This window comes from Colius striatus, chromosome Z (assembly GCF_028858725.1).
Source record: "Colius striatus isolate bColStr4 chromosome Z, bColStr4.1.hap1, whole genome shotgun sequence".
NCBI classification, from domain to species: domain Eukaryota; kingdom Metazoa; phylum Chordata; class Aves; order Coliiformes; family Coliidae; genus Colius; species Colius striatus.
This window is the reverse complement of record NC_084790.1, coordinates 33945693-33961255: the sequence shown is the minus strand read 5'-3', so window position 1 is coordinate 33961255 and position 15563 is coordinate 33945693. Positions and strand designations below refer to the sequence as shown.

Here is a 15563-nt window from a genome sequence, read left to right as displayed (position 1 = left end):
AGATAGAAATATCTGAAAATATTTGAAACTTTAAAAAGTATGGTCTAGTTTTTGATAGATTTGGCCTATACCACATGAGGTTTGTTTTCTAGTAAAGAGTGATAACTCTGATTGAGAACTTGTGCTCTGGTGTGCTAACTACTGCCCAAATGCATTGCAGAGTTGGCCATGTGGCTTTAAAATGGTCTTCTAGATTTTGCATACTGCCATTGCTATGAGGTTGTTCTCATTGACAGAACTACTGACTTAGGTAGAGGCCAGTCTAAGCATATCAGATATGCTTTTTAATTTTTAAGTGGCCTGTCACTATTGGTTTATGAGTAATCATGAGCTGAAAAGAAAGGGGTCTGAAAACTGTTTTTTATTTCTACTGAAGCTTTAATATGAGATTTTTATGGTTGTGTTATCTTCCTCCTCTTGCTTTTCTGATATTCGTCAGACACTTACAGAAATATGTTCAAAAGCACATGGCTGAGCTGACTGTACATTCTGCTGTACATTCTTAGTGTATTTGTACAGCTACATGCTGCTTCTTACTCTACCTAGAGCACAGATGTGTGGTGTTACTTTGCTGTACAAAAGTGTGTTATTTGACCTCTATTCTTGTTTGGAACTGTTTGGCTAGACTTACACAAAAGAGTTCATTACATTTAATGTACATATAAGCTTAGGGAGTCTATTAGGAGAACTGACATTGACACTGGGCATGAGTATCTTAGGGCACACCAATTCAGGCAGAAGTTTCAGGGTTCATTGATAAGCAAAGGGAATTTCTTCAAAGATTAAGGACAATCTAGATGGGATCTGTTAGCGGGGCTCTAGAAAGACTTGGAAAGAGTCTGAAAACATGAAAAAACAATGAAAGCAAAGTTGGCAAAGTTTTGTGTGTAAACAAAACTAATTGATGCATCCCAGAAAGCCGTTGACCTTTTTGGACATGAGGGCACATTGCTGGCTCATGGTTAGTTTGCTGCCCACCAGGACTCTCTCTACAGAGCTGCTCTCCAGCCTGTACTGGTGCATGGGGTTGTTCCTTCCCAGGTGCAGGACTCTGCACTCCCTCTTGTTCAACCTCATCAAATTCCTCCCTGCCCAACTCTCAGGCCAGTTGAGATCCTGCTGAATGGCAGCACAAGAGAGATTAGATTTGTCTATACAGATATCTAATCAAAGATTTCTTTGATTAGTTCACACAGTTGTAAGTAGAGGAAAGACCCTGAAGCTTGGTGCTACTATAAAATGAAATTATGCTTTCCTGTGTGCTTCCCCTCTGTCTCTGACACACGGTCCCTCATTCTCTTGCACTTGTTTGGTATCCTACCCATCTGTCTCTTGCTATCCCCATACACAAACATCTGTTCTGCCCCTTCCCCTCCACAAGCTTCCCGTTTGTCTCGGACAAACTTTACACCTCTTTGATATGCTTTGCCTCTCTCACACTTGGCTTCTACCTTGTGCATTTTCTGTCTTGTCACAATATTTTACAGCTGGCCCTTGCTTGCTGAGAAGAGAGACAAGGAGACAAAGGACACAATTATTAGAGTATTTATTAACGTACATGAGATATTCCAGTCAAACTGAGGCACCCTAAATGTCATTTGACACAGGGTTCTTACACCTTTGCTCATTTATCTTTCTTACTATCCCTGTCTCTCCATCTCTCTCTGTCGTTCAATACCCCTTCTTTTTTTCCCCATTCCCCTATGCTATTCCCCTCTCTTGCTTTCCCACTGTCTCACAGATGCTAGCCCTCCTTGTAGCCTTTTCCCATCTCACATGCTTGGACTTTTGACATCTCTTATACATGGATGTTCCCCATCTCTTTCGTGTGCAGGCTTTTCCCACCTCTTGTGCACCTGCTTATCTCTCTCTTCTTGCACTCTTTCCCCCTATGTGCTTCTGCCTCTCAGGCTTTACAAGCATTCTTCCCCCATCTTGTGCTTCCTCATGGCACTTACTCACACTTTCCCTTTCACACTTTCCCTCTCTCTCACATGCTTTCTCCCTCTCATGCATGCATTTTCCCTGCCTTATGTGCAACTTCTTGCTTGCTTGCATGCACCATCTCTTACATGCTTCACCCACTCCTACATGCTTCTGCCTTCTCTCACACACTTCTCCCCATCCCACATGCATTCCCAGCTTCTCTTGCATGCCGCTTTTCCTCTGTCTTAACTACTTTTCCCTCTGTGCTCTTCCCCTGGCCGGCACTCTTATACTTCCATTGTGTGCTCCTCCCCTCATTTGTGTGTTCTCCTCTTACAAGCTTCCTCCTTGCTCTTGTGGGCTCCCGCAACAACCCCAGGCAACACTACAGGCTCAGGTATGTGTGACTGGGAAGCTCCCTGATGGCAAAGGACCTGAGAGTGTTGGTCAACAGCCATTTGAATACGAGCCAGCAGTGTGCCTGAGTGGCCAAGAAGGCCAATGGCATCCTGGCATGTATCAGGAATAGTGTGAGCAGCAGGACTAGGGCAGTGACTATGCAGCCACTGATGAGGCTGAACCTTGAATCCTGTGTTCAGTTTTGGGCCCCTCACTATTGAAAGACATTGAGGTGCTGGAGCATGTGCAGAGACAGGCAACGAAGCTGGTGAAGGGCTGCCCAGGGAAGTGATTGAGTCATCATCCCTGGAAATGTTGAAAAGACATGTAGATGTAGCACTTAGGGACAGAGTTTAGTGGTGGACTTGGTAGGGTTATTAGGCGAACAGCTGGACTTCATGATCTTAAGTGACCATTCCAATCTAAGTGATTGTATATGATCTGCCTCTTGCCTGTATGTTCCCCCTCTTATGCCGTTTCTCTCTTATTTTCTCCCGCTTTCAAGCCTAACAATCTTTCCTGTCCTCTCATGCATTTCTATCTTTCAGTTTTTCTCTTATTTGCTCTTAGTCTTACTAAAGCTTTCAATCTTTCACTATCCACCTCTGTCTCACTTGCTGTCCTACTCTCTTGTGCTATACCTATTTCTCTCTTGCTCACAATCCCTGCCTCTTAGTCACAGCCCTCAACCATTTCTCTCACTTGAACTTAGGATCTCACTCTTCTATTCCCTCTTCCTCCCTGTCTCTACCTCTAGTTCCTCTGTCCTCTCTCCTTTGCTTCCTCAGTCTTCTTTGCTCTGTTTGCCATTGGAAAGATGTGCTTTTCCTCTTTGTGTCCCTGCCCCACAACTTGCTTTCTTTCAGACATGTCTTGCCTCTCTCCTTTACACACTTTGCTTTTCATTATTTTTTCCTCTTGGGCTTGCATTTTTTATTCTCCCTTGCTTTACCTGTCTCACTTTCTCCATCCCTCACATGCTTTTCCATCTGACACATTCTTAATGACCTTTATGTCTCACTCATACTTTCCATCCTTCCTGTGTGCTTTCCCACCATTGTTTTACTCCTCACCCCTCTTTCTCACTCCTGGTATCTCTCTCACTCCTGGTATCTCTCTCTCTCTCTCTCCCCAGCTTGCTATCCTTCTGTCTCTTGGGCTTTCCCTTTGTCTCAACTGACTTTCTCTCACAAATTATCCCCCATTCTCACTCTTATGTTCCTTTTCTCTGTTTTGCTTTTGCCTCTTTGTCTCTTGACTGCTCTGGACTTTCTCTGCACTCCCTCTCTCTACCTTCCATTTGTCTCTGCCCCTCAGTAATCCTTTCCCTCTGCAATGTGCCAGTTCAGTGTTGCAGTTCCCTCTGTCTCCCCAACCTTTCTTTCTGTCTTGAGCCTGTTTTCCTCCCCTTCTAGAAACTGTCTCTCTCAGATATGCTTCCCCTCACTCTTTCACATGCACTCTTTCACATGCACTTCCTTTCCCTCATAATCTTTAAATGTGTACTTTCTCTCTCTGGTGTACCTTGCTTCTCACACATGCTTTGTCTTTTGGTTTATTTATGTCTTATGCTCATGTGAGCATTTATGCTCTTGCATGTTTCTTTTCTGTATTCTATTTCTTCTCCATTCCTCACTTTGCTGCTCCATTCCCCTTCTTATTACTTTATCTTGCTCTTACTTTCCTATATTTCTCTCCCCCACTCCAAATTTTCCTCCTTTCTCAGATATACTTTCTTTCTCTGTTTCTAACATGTTCCTCTTTCTGCAATTTCCCTCTTATGCTTGCACTTTCCCACTCATGCTTTCATTTACTTGTGGTTTTCTTCCTTCTGTGTTGTGCTATTCCTTATTATCTGATGCTCTTCTTCTTGTGAAGTTTCACTTTTCTCTTGCTTTCCTGCCCATTTTTCTTGTTCCCTTTCCCCTCTGCTCTCGCTCCCCTCCATCTGCCCTGTGGCCTTCCCACCCACTTTGTTTTGCCTGCTTTTCTGTCTTCACCTGCCATACCCCCCACACTCTTTTTTTCTTCTCTTAGACGGTTTTTGCCTGTATCTCACATGCTACTCTGACAGTTTCCCTGTTTCTTTTGATATTTTCCCTCTCTTTTGGACGTGCTTTGCCTTTCTTTTGGACATGCATGCACATTTTGGTAAGCGCCTGTTGCACGTGCTTCTTATTTCCCACTTGCTTTCCTTGTCTCTCTTGTGTGCTCACACTCACTAGCACATCCTCTAGCATGTTTAGTCTCTCAAGTTCTCCCTACTTTACATGCTTTCTCTCTTCTCTTTCATGCACATTTTCCAATTTGCTCACTCTTCCTTGAGCCTTTCCTCCCTCTCTCTCCTGCTGTAACTTGCACATAGTTTGCCTGTCTCAGATGATTTGCCTGAGTGTCCTCCTCTGCCTTCTCTCTCCAATACACTTCCCTTTTCTCACCCCTTGCCTCTTGCTTGTCTTCTATCTTGGACAAGGTCTCCCCCTTCTCATTTTCCCTGTCTTTTGCACTTCCCTCTCTTGTTCCTGTCCACTTTTGCTTTGCCATGCTGTTTTTTGTGTTCCTAATCCCTTGCATGCTTTTCCATCTCTAAAAAATTTCACTTCTTGCACACACTTTCTCTCATTTACATTTTCAGTCTCTCTCCTGCTTTCTCGTCTCAGTGTCTCATCATCCACCTCCCTATTGCACATTGTTTCCTCTGTCCATGGCTCTCTGATACATTTTTGCCTGCTCACTCTTTGATGCTCTTACATGCTTTTGTTTTTTGTGTGCTTTGACTCTCATGTGTTTCTCTCATCTCTGGTGTCATCCTCTCTTTAGCTTTTCCTTTCTGTTGCAAGACTGACTTGCTGACAAAGTTACAAAATCATATGATGACATTATCTGCCTAGACAAAGACACAACCTGTCCCCCCTTTTGCATGTAAATTAGGTCTTCTCTTCCTTTCACTTGCCTGGTGTCTCCCAGTGATGGCCAGTGATGGTCGTTGGGGCCTTGGGAGATGAAGGCTGATAAGTCCTGAGGCTTTCTCACCCCTGATCTTTGCATAACTTTAGATATCACTTGCCCCCTCGCAGAACTGGTTTTTGCCCTCAAGGAAGTTGGAGGACCACCCCCCCCCCCCCCCCCCCCCCCCCCCGGAGGTATTGTGTAAGGAGATAAGCATCACCTTTTTACAGCTTGTGTGTGAATTTTGTCTGAAAAATAAGCTTTATACTATTGCAATAAGTTAGTGTAAGGTTTATTAGTACATGTTAGTATAAAGCTCTACATCAAGATGAGCTGTCGTCATCTTGCATGCTTTCTCCTTGTTGCATGATTTCCATTTGCTCATGCTGCCTCTACTTTGTGGTTTCCTTCACTTACTTGGTAACCCTTGCTTTCTTTCTCTCTTGTGTCTCCCCTTCACTCTTACACTCTCTTACTCTCTCTACACCTTTCCCTCTCTCTTAATTCACTTTTTTCTGGTTTACCTCTCCACCCTTTTTTTAGCCTCTCCTTCACAGTAACCCCCCACATTTGCCTTCTCACAGTCTGACACACTTCTCTCTATAATTTTTCCTCTGTATTGCATACTTCATGTCACCCACTTTCTTCTCTGACTTTCTATCTTGGGTGTCCTTTCCCTGCCAAATGCACTTTGCATTTGTCTGTAGTGTCACTGTCTTGTATATGTCTCCCATTCTTTTCCACTCTAGCATATCTTCTTTCTGTTGAACAATTTTGTTCTCTCCTGCTTGCATTTTGCCTCTCTCATGCTTTGTCTCTTGTGGGTTTCTTGTGCCATCTCTATCTCTCACAATCCTCCTTTCTGAATTCCTTTCTTTTTCTCAGTTTCCCTCTCAGTCTCTATTCTTCTTTGCTTCCCTCTCTTTTCCCTCACTTTGTTCCCCCTTCAGTCCTTCCATCTCTCTATTTGTGCCTCTCTTCACCCTCTTTGCTTTTTCTCAGACACTTTCCTCTCATTTTCCTGCTGTCTTGAGGTTTTCTGATATGATTGCTCTCCCCCCTCCCCCTAGATTCCTCTCTCAAACTTTCCCTCTGTCTTGGTAATCCCCCTTGACATGCTTGACCTCTCCCATGTGATTTGCCACTCTTGTGCACATGCTCAGCCTCTTTCAGATGCTTACCTGTTCTCATGGATTTGCTTTGCCTCTCTCACATGCTGTTGCACTGGCTGATTACTTCCTCTGTCTCTGATGTCATTTCCCACTTGCATGTGTTTTCAGTCTCTTAGTTGTATTTTTCTTCTCTCTCATGCTATCTCTTTGTATCTTTTGCCACCCTCTCTATTTCCCTCCATCTATCCCCATTATCTGTCTTTCCTCCCCTGCCCGCTATGTTCATGCCTCTCTCATGCACATTTCACATGCTTCTGCCTTTCCATTTACACATCTCTCCTGCTTTGCATCTTTGGCATGTGTGATTCCCTTTTTTCAGATGTGCTTTACTTCTCTCTAGTGCTTTCCTTTGTGCATTTGCTTTGCCTCTGTCTCGTTTTCCAACTCTCTCATGTGCTTTCGCTGTCTTGAATGTTTATTCTGTCCCAAGTACTTCCCTCTCTCCACGTTTGCTGCTTTCAGCTTCTTTATTTCACATTCCCTCTGTGTCATGTTCTTCCTGCCTCTCACATAATTCTCTTGGACTGCACTTTTCCTCTTGCTGGCATGTTTATTTGTGCCTTTCTTTCCTCCACCTCCTGCTATCCCTGTCTTATTTTGCCTTTCTGTTTTACTTATTTCCCTTTTCTCCACCTTTGCTACTTTCTTCTCTCAGATATTTCCTCTGTATCTCTCTGAGATCTATTTCCTCCATACTGCTTTCCTTCTGTACCTCACTTTCTTACTCCCCTGTCTCATGGTTTTGCTCTATCATTTGCTTCACCTCTGTGTTGCGTGGCTTGCACTGTCTCTCTGCCACCTACTTTGCCTCAGTTTCTTTTGGACACAGTGGTCCCCTGTCACATGCTTCGTCCCTCCTGTTTATGTTCTCTCCCATTCTTGCATGCTCTACCTCTCTTTTATGTGCATTCCCTCTCCGGTGCTTTCTCCCTCACACACTTTCCCTCTTACAGGCTACTCATGCCTTTTTCGTTTTTCCTCTGCCTTGCATGACATACCCTGTGCCTGTCTCGCTCAGCAGCTTACCTCTCAGAATAAGAGAATTCCAGACTGGTAGGGGTTGGATGGGACCTCTACAGATCATCCAGTTCACCCCGCTGCTAAATCGGGTCCACCTAGATGAGGTCACAAAGGAACGCGTCTAGGCAGGTTTTGAAGACCTCCAGAGAAGGAGATTCCACAGCCTCCCTGAGCAGCCCGTGCCAGGGCTCTCTCACCCTTACAGGAAAGAAGTTCCTCCTCATGTTCAAGTGTAACTTCCTGTCACTGGAAATTACAGAAAAAAGACTCATCCCATCCTCTCAACATCTGCCCTTGAAGTATTTGCAAGTGTTGATGATGTCCTCTCTCAATATTCTCCCAGCTAAACAGCCCCAGATCTGTCATTCTTTCCTTGTAAAAGAGATGCTCCAATCCCCTCATCATCTTGGTATCCCTCTGCTGGACTGTCTCCAGAAGCTCTCTGGCACTTTTGAACTGGGAAGCCCAAACTGGATGCAGTACTCCAGATATGGCTTTACTGTCGTGTGCATTCTTGCTGTCATGTGCTTTCCCTCTCACATGGGTTTTGCCTCTCTCATACTTTCCCTCTCTCTTGTGTGCTTTTCTGTGCTTGCTGTTTTCCTTCTTTTTCACTCTCCCTTCTCTCCCTCTCATGTGTAAACTTCCTTTTGTGATTGCACTTCCCATCTCAACTCATGCTTACTTTTACTAGTGTCATTCCCTACTGTCTCTCCTGCTATCTGTTAGAATCATAGAATCATTATGTTTAGAAAAGACCTTTGAGTCCAACCACTAACCTCACATTGCCAAGCCCGTCACTAAACTAAACCGTATCCCTCATTACTTCACCTACGTGTCTTTTGAATATCTCCAGGGATGGTCATGCCACCACCTCCCTGGGCAGCCCATTCCAAATCTTAATAACACTCTCAGTATAAAAGTTCTTCCTAGTGTCCAATCTAAACCTCCCCTGGTACAACTTGAGCCCATTTCCTCGTGTTCTATCATTCATTACTAGAGAGAAGAGGTCAACCCCCACCTCACTGCAACTCCCATTCAGGTAGTTCTAGAGAGGGATCATATCTCCTCTCAGCCTCCTCTTCTCTAGGCTAAACATACCCAGCTCTTTCAGATGCTTCTCATCAGACTTATTCTCCAGACTCTTCACCAGCTTCGTTGCCCATCACTGGATACACTCCAGCACCTCTATGTCCTTCTTGTAGTGAGGGGCCCAGAACGGGACACATGACTCAAGGTGCAGCCTCACCAGCACTGAGTACAAGGGGTTAATCACTTCCTTGGCTCTGCTGGTCACACTTTCTGATAAAAACCAGGATGCCAATGGCTTTCTTGGCCACCTGGGCACACTGCTGGCTTGTGTTCAGCTGGCTGTTGATTAATAGCCCCAAGTCCTTTTCCTCCAGGTGGTTCTTGAAGACCTCCAAGGAAGGAGATTTCACAGCCTCCCTGGGCAGCCTGTGCCACTGCTCCCTCACCCTCACAGTGAAATACTTTTTTCTTATGTTTAAATGGAACTTCTAGTGTTCCAGCTTCATCCCATTACCCCTTGTCCTGTTACTAGATACCATAGAAAAAAGAGATGCCCCAACCTCCTGATACCCACCATTTATATACTTATAAATATTAATGAAATCCCCCCTCAGTCTTCTCTAGACTAAATAGCTTCAGTTCCCACAGTCTTTCCTCATAAGGAAGATGTTCTAGTGCCCTAATCAGCTTGGTGGTCCTGCACTGGACTCTCTTCAGAAGTTCTCTGTCCCTCTTGAGCTGGGGAGCGCAAAACTGAACTCAGGACTCCAGATGAAGCCTTGTCACAATCCTCTATTGGGTTTAATTTGGCAGAAGTTAAACTCCCTTGCTTTCCAGTTGACCTATGACAATTCTGGGTGGCTGGGTGCAGCTGGGCTTAGCTCCTGAATGATGTCCAGTCAAACAGGTTATCATGATTAGGTTTTGTGCATTCTTGGGAACACAATTAAGACTCAAAACAGAGTCAAGTGCTAAAGTATTTTTACTATCAAAAATCAACAAGGAAAAGAGAAGGGGGAGAAGGAAAGAAAAGGAAGAGAGAGAGAGAAAAGGTGCAATAGTCACCACTGCAAGTCCACAGTGCCCCTGGCATTCCACTTGTCTGTCCAATGTTCCGTCCAGTCTGGTGTGAATGTGAGGAGGAGAGAGAGCCCAAGCCCCTCTCCTAGTCCCGCTCTTATACACACACCTCTTGCTGGTGAATGCCCCGTGCTGTCTCTGAAGGGTCCTGGAAAATCCCTAAAAGTTTTTGGAAAGTTTCCAAAAATCTGGGAGTGGGATACTTGATAGCCCAGGAGGATTGCAGTCCATTGACCTTGGGCCTGGGCACATACGCATGGGGGTTAGGCTGGCGGCACGTGCATTGCCAAGGCAACAGTCTCCCATGGGTAGAGTCCTTGATGGCTAGAGCAATGTTGCCCATCCTGTTCAACCGCACTCCTGATCACTTGCACTTTCTGAGGGGTGTTTAAATCCCCTGCTGTTGCTGTGTCTCCGCCTCCCGGCAAGACCATCTCCGTCACAAGAGCTACCTGCTCCTGGCAGCTCTCCTCGCTTCTCCTCTGCTCCCCATGCTCCAGGAACCCCCAGATTACCTCAATTGGCCATTTATCTGCAAATAAACAAGCCTTGCTACCGCCATGGGTCCTGTTGATTGTAGGGTGACCTTGAGCATGTTTTGGGTGGAGAGATGAGGATCATGGTCATACATGTTTTGCATGTTCTCCTTTAGCTCATTGCCATACTTAGGGATGTCAAAGGGGTGGTAGCTGAAATATTCATTTCTCAGTTAATGAAGCAAAGATCTCATTCTGGACACTGTGGCCTGGCTAAAATTGTTTTGCAGTTATCTATCTGATCTGCCCCACAATTTATAGCCAAAATCTAACTGTCTTGCTACAGGGCTCCTTCCCCTGGTTGCTTCTCAGGCTGATTTTGCAGCTTCCCACTCAAAGGTCTCCACACAATGAATTGGTGGCACTGGCACTTTCGATACTTTAAACCCTTTTCTTGCAATTCTCTCATGATTCATCACTCAACTCAAAGTCCACATCATGCTTGTAAGTGAAAAGGCATCTATAAGAGTCTTAAAGGCTGATGTAATCTAAGCAAAGAAGAATAAAATTTAAATTTTCTCTGTCTTGGTAACACACTGATTCTCATATGCACTTTCCTTCTTGTTTGCTCAACCTTTCCTTGTCTGTACTGTGAATATTTGTCACTTTCGTACTATTTTCAGCTCCCTTATTTAACATATATTCCCTTCTTGTGCTGACTTTCCCTCTCAAATACTTCCGTTCATGGTTAAACTTGGCTCTCTCATGCTCTTTCACTCTCCCTTGCATGCTTTCACTTCCTCTCTGCTGTCTAAAGTTTCTTGGTCGCTGTTACGTGCTTTACCTCCGTCCCATACATCTGTTCCTCTCTCTTAGATACTCTTCATATTTTTACATTATTTCTTGATTTCTCTTTCCCTCACTCTTCTGCATTATTTCTCTGCCACACACTGTTTCCTTATTATGTGTGCTTTTCCTTTCTCCCTGGTATAAACCCTCCCTCTCTTTCACTATCCTTCTCATGGGTGCACCCCGTCTGTTTCCCTTGCCTTCTTGCTCTTAGGCACATTTACTTTTTCTGTTTCATGCTTTATCACAAACGCTTTCCCTCTGTCTCATGCTTTCCATTCTCCCTTGTCTGTTTCCCTGCTCTGTCTGCACTTTCCCTTGCACTTCATAGATCTTTGGTAGTTGGCTGCCTTGCACTTTTTTTTTCTTTTTTTTTTTTTTTTTGCTGACACTCTCACATTCCACTCCTGTCTTCCACAATTCCACTGTCTCTGGCGTTCCTTGTGTCTCATGTTTGCCTCTTGCACATGTCTTGAATGTTTTCACTCTTTCTCATATGAATGCTCTGTCTTTACTTCTCTCTAGTGTTTGCTTTCCTTATAGATTCTGTGTAGCCTCCCTCTCTTGCATAATCTTTCCCCTTGGCCATTTGCTTTCTCTCATATGCAGAGTGTTCTTTTCTCTTGCATTCACTTCTCCTTTTTCTCCTTCTTTTGCTTCCTGCCCCAGTTGCGCTCTTTTCTAGCATGCTTTTTCCCATTGTTGTATGTGTTCTCTTTTGCATGCTCTTTCTTGCCATCCTGGGCTTTTTGTGTCTCTCTCAAGCAATTTCTACTCTTGTGCACCATTTTCCTCCCTCTCACTCACATTTTCTCATGCTTTTTCTTGCATTCTTTCCCTTTCTTACATACTGTTACCCAGTCTGTGTTTTTTCTTCTCTTGTGCATGCCATTTCCATATCTGTTATGTGCTTTCCTTCTTTCTTTCTTGTGCTTTCTTGATGTTTTGGTCACTCTCGTCCTTTTCCTCACTGCTATGTTAGGCTTTCCCTCTCATGCACTTTTCCTCTGATGTGGCTTAAACCTTGTCTGCAGTTAAGCATCAAATAGCCATTTACTTGCTCCTCTCCCAGTGGGATGGAGGAGAGAATCAGAAGGGCAAATGTGAGAAAATTTATGGATTGACATAGAGACGGGTTAATAAGTGAAGAAAAGCTATGTGCAAGCAAAGCAAAAGAAGGAATTTATTCACTGCTTCCCATTAGCAGGCCAGTGTTTAGTCACTTTTCTGAAAAGCAGGGCCTCAGCATGCATGAGGGTTACTTGTGGAGACACATTGTAACCACACACATGTGGCCTTCCTCCTTTTTTCCCCCAGCTGCTATTGTTGAGCGCAACAAAGGGGATATCATGTTGGTCACAACAGTTGGGGTCAGTTGTCCTGTCTGGTGTCCATGCCCAATTTCCTGCACACCCCCACCATACTTAAATGTGGGGAAGGACAGCATGAGAAACTGATAAGTAAGGTCTTGATGATGCATGAGCAATGTTCAGCAATAACTAAACTATGGATGTGTTAGGAACTCTTTCATCACAGTTCCAAAACAGCACTGAATGAGCTGCACTAAAGAAAGTTACCTCTATCACAGCCAGACCAAGTACAAACTCTCTCATGCTTTAACGCTCAAGAATTCTGATGAGTACTTTCCCTCTTTGCATGCATTTTCACTCCACTGTATGCATTCCCTCTTATCTTTTGCTTATTGTACTCTCGCTTTTCTGTCTCTTGTCTTTTTTTTTTTTTTTTTTTGAGTGCTGGGTCCTCTTTGCATGCAGGTTTTCTTATTTTTGTTCTTGCACACTCATCTCTCTTGAAGTGCTTTTTCCCACTTACCATCTTATGCTTCTTAATGCTGTTTGATACTCTCTCAGAGACATGCTTTCTCTTTCACCTTTTCTCTACCCTTCTTTTGTTCTCCACGGCTCATTCATGGTTTCCCTCTCCGTCTTGCACATTCTCCCTTTCCTTCAAGCATGTTTTCCTCTCTTTCAAGCATAGTGCCCTTTTCTGTCATATGTATGCCTTCCTGCTCTCCATTTGTCCCTTTTACTTTCTTGCTCACACACTCTTCTACTCTTCTGTGTACCACCTCCATCTCTCTTGTGCTTCCTTGGGCTTTCTGTCTCTCACATTCTGTACCTCTTCCTTGCACGTGCTTTCCTTTTGTTGTGAGTATGCTGCAACTTGCTTCCTCTCACTCTCATGCAGGTTTCTCACCTCTCCTGCCCCCTTACTTGTGGTTTCTCTCCTGCCTGCCCTACCTCCCATCCCCTCCATGTGCCTTCTTTGTCCTGCACAATCTCCTTTTCTGTGTTAGCGGCGTTGAGTCTTACAAATCCCTTCCTAGTCTGGTACTCTCTTGCTGCTCCCCCCCTCCATCATGTAGTTTTGCTCTGTCTCTCAGTAACAGACTTTCCCTTTTTATTACTGCCACAGTTCCCTTGCATGTGTGTTCACATATTCTAAGATATGTTCCTTCGCTCTCGCATGTCCTGTCCCCCTTTCTCTTTCCCTCTTATACAATTTTACTTGCTTTTTGTCATGTGCTTTTCCTCTCTCTTTTGTGGCCTTCACCTCTGTGTTGTATTTTTCTCTCTCCCACGTGCAGATGTGCTTTCTCCCTCTGTCTTGCTTTCCCCTCTTCTTCCCTATCTTGAGCATTCTTTCTTTTGCTTTTGTCATAGCTTGGCCCAGCTAGCACAGCAGCACCACGACAGTCTCTTGCTCGGTGCCCCCATTCACCCCCACCCTCATTAGGATGGCAGAGGCCCCAGAAAAATTGGAGTAAAAAGATAAGCAAGGTTGTTGTGGATTAAGACAAGGGCAGGGAGGGCTCGCTGCCAATTACAGTTCTGGGCAAAACTGACTCCAGTACTCGACTTAGAGAGGAAAGTAGGGAAGTTTATTCTACTACCTGCAAGAAACAGAACAGAACAAAAAGCAAAAAGTAAGTAGGATGATGAGAAAATGACAACCAACACTTTGAGATCTCCCTCCCTCATCCCTCCTTTCTTCCCAGGCCCAGCTCACTGCTCCCGATATCTCTACCTCCTCCTCCCTCAGTGGCTCAGGGGGACAGGGAATGGGGGATGTGGTCAGTCTCTCACGGATGGGCTCTGCCACTTCTGTCTTCTCAGATGAGGACAACTCCTGGCATTCTTCCCCTGCTCCAACATGGGGTTCCTCCCCTGGGATACAGTCCTTAATGAACTTCTCTGGTGTGGGTTGTTCCCAACAGCTGTGGCTTCTGCCAATACAGGGTCCCTCACATGGGACACAGTCCTTGGTGAATATCTCTGGTGTGGATTCTTTGCTGTGGTTGCAGTCTCTGCAGTTACAGGGTCCCTCTCTCGGGACAAAGCCTCTTCTGGGCATAAGTTTAATGAGCTGCTTTGTCATGGGTTCCTCTCCACAATTACAACTGTGGATATTAGGTCCCTCTTTCAGGACACGGCCTGCTCCGGCCATAGTTTTAAAGAAGAAAATCACTGGCCCTGGCTCGGCGTCTGCAGTGAAATGATTGAGTACCTCCTTCAGGACACGGCCTCCTCCAGCCATAGTCACTGTCCCTGGTTTGGGGCCTTTAATAAAGTGAATCACTTCCCCTGGTCCATGGACAGCTTTAGCAACATGAATCTCTGCCCCTGACACAGGCTCATTATCAAAATGAGTCTCTACCGCTGATGTGGGGTCTTTAAAGAAATGAAAATAAATCTCAGCTTCACCAGTTCTCTCCATAGAATGCAGGGGAGTCTCTGCTCCAGCACACCTCCTCCTCTCTTTCAGCACTGACCTTGGAGTCCACATGGTTGTTTCTCTTACTCTTCCTACTCCTTGCACCACCACCAGCCAGAAGAAGAAGGGACAGAAGAAAGAAGAAGCAGGAAGAAGATGGAGGAAGAAACCTCCTCTTCCACCTTCTTCTTAAAAAGTGATCGTGGAGGCGTCTAGTTGGCTCAGCCTCAGAAGTGGATCTGGCTTAGAGCTGGGGAGAGTTTTCAGCAACTTCTTACAGGAGCCATCTTTACAGCCCCTTCTCCCTTACCAGAAAAGCCTGTCATATCAAACCAAGAGAGCTTGTTAACACAGTTATTCTCAGTTGCTCTCAATCTCTCAACCTTTCCCTTTCTCCTTCTCTGTTATGTTTTCCTTCTCTTGTGTGCTTTGCCGTACATACTTTCTCTTGAATGCTTTCTCTCTTTCTCCATGGGTTTTCACACTCTTAGTGTGTCCCTTTCTTCCATTGCATGCACTTGCCCCTAGCTTCTACATGTGCTTTTCCTCACTCATGCACACTTCCCACTCATATGTACTTTCTGTTATTCTTGCAATTTCTCTCTTGCTCACTCTTTCCCTCTCAGTCTTTCAATCTTTCCCCTGCTCTCCTGCTTATTTCTTTTGTTTTTTCCCTCTTTGATCTCTTGAACTTTCCATCTTTCTCAAGTGCATTTTCTGTCATGAACTCTTTCCCTCTTGTTCAGTCTCTCTCTCTTGCATATGCTCTTTCCTTCTGAGGGACAGCCTCCATCTAGAGCCTCCTGCTGAGGACCATATTCAAATGGCTTTGAATATTTCCAAAGAGGTTTTTTTTTGTGCCCCTTGCCTTGTCCTGTCACTGGGCCCCAAAAATACTCCAAGTATGGCCTCCCCAGTGCTGGGG

At 44.9% G+C, this 15563-nt stretch overlaps 1 protein-coding gene across 11 annotated transcripts in view; it reads left to right on the top strand.

The window, feature by feature from the left end:
* PIGG (phosphatidylinositol glycan anchor biosynthesis class G (EMM blood group)) overlaps positions 1 to 15563 on the top strand; it is an 88759-nt gene that overhangs the window by 60196 nt on the left and 13000 nt on the right. The gene's annotated exons all lie outside the window — the stretch shown is intronic.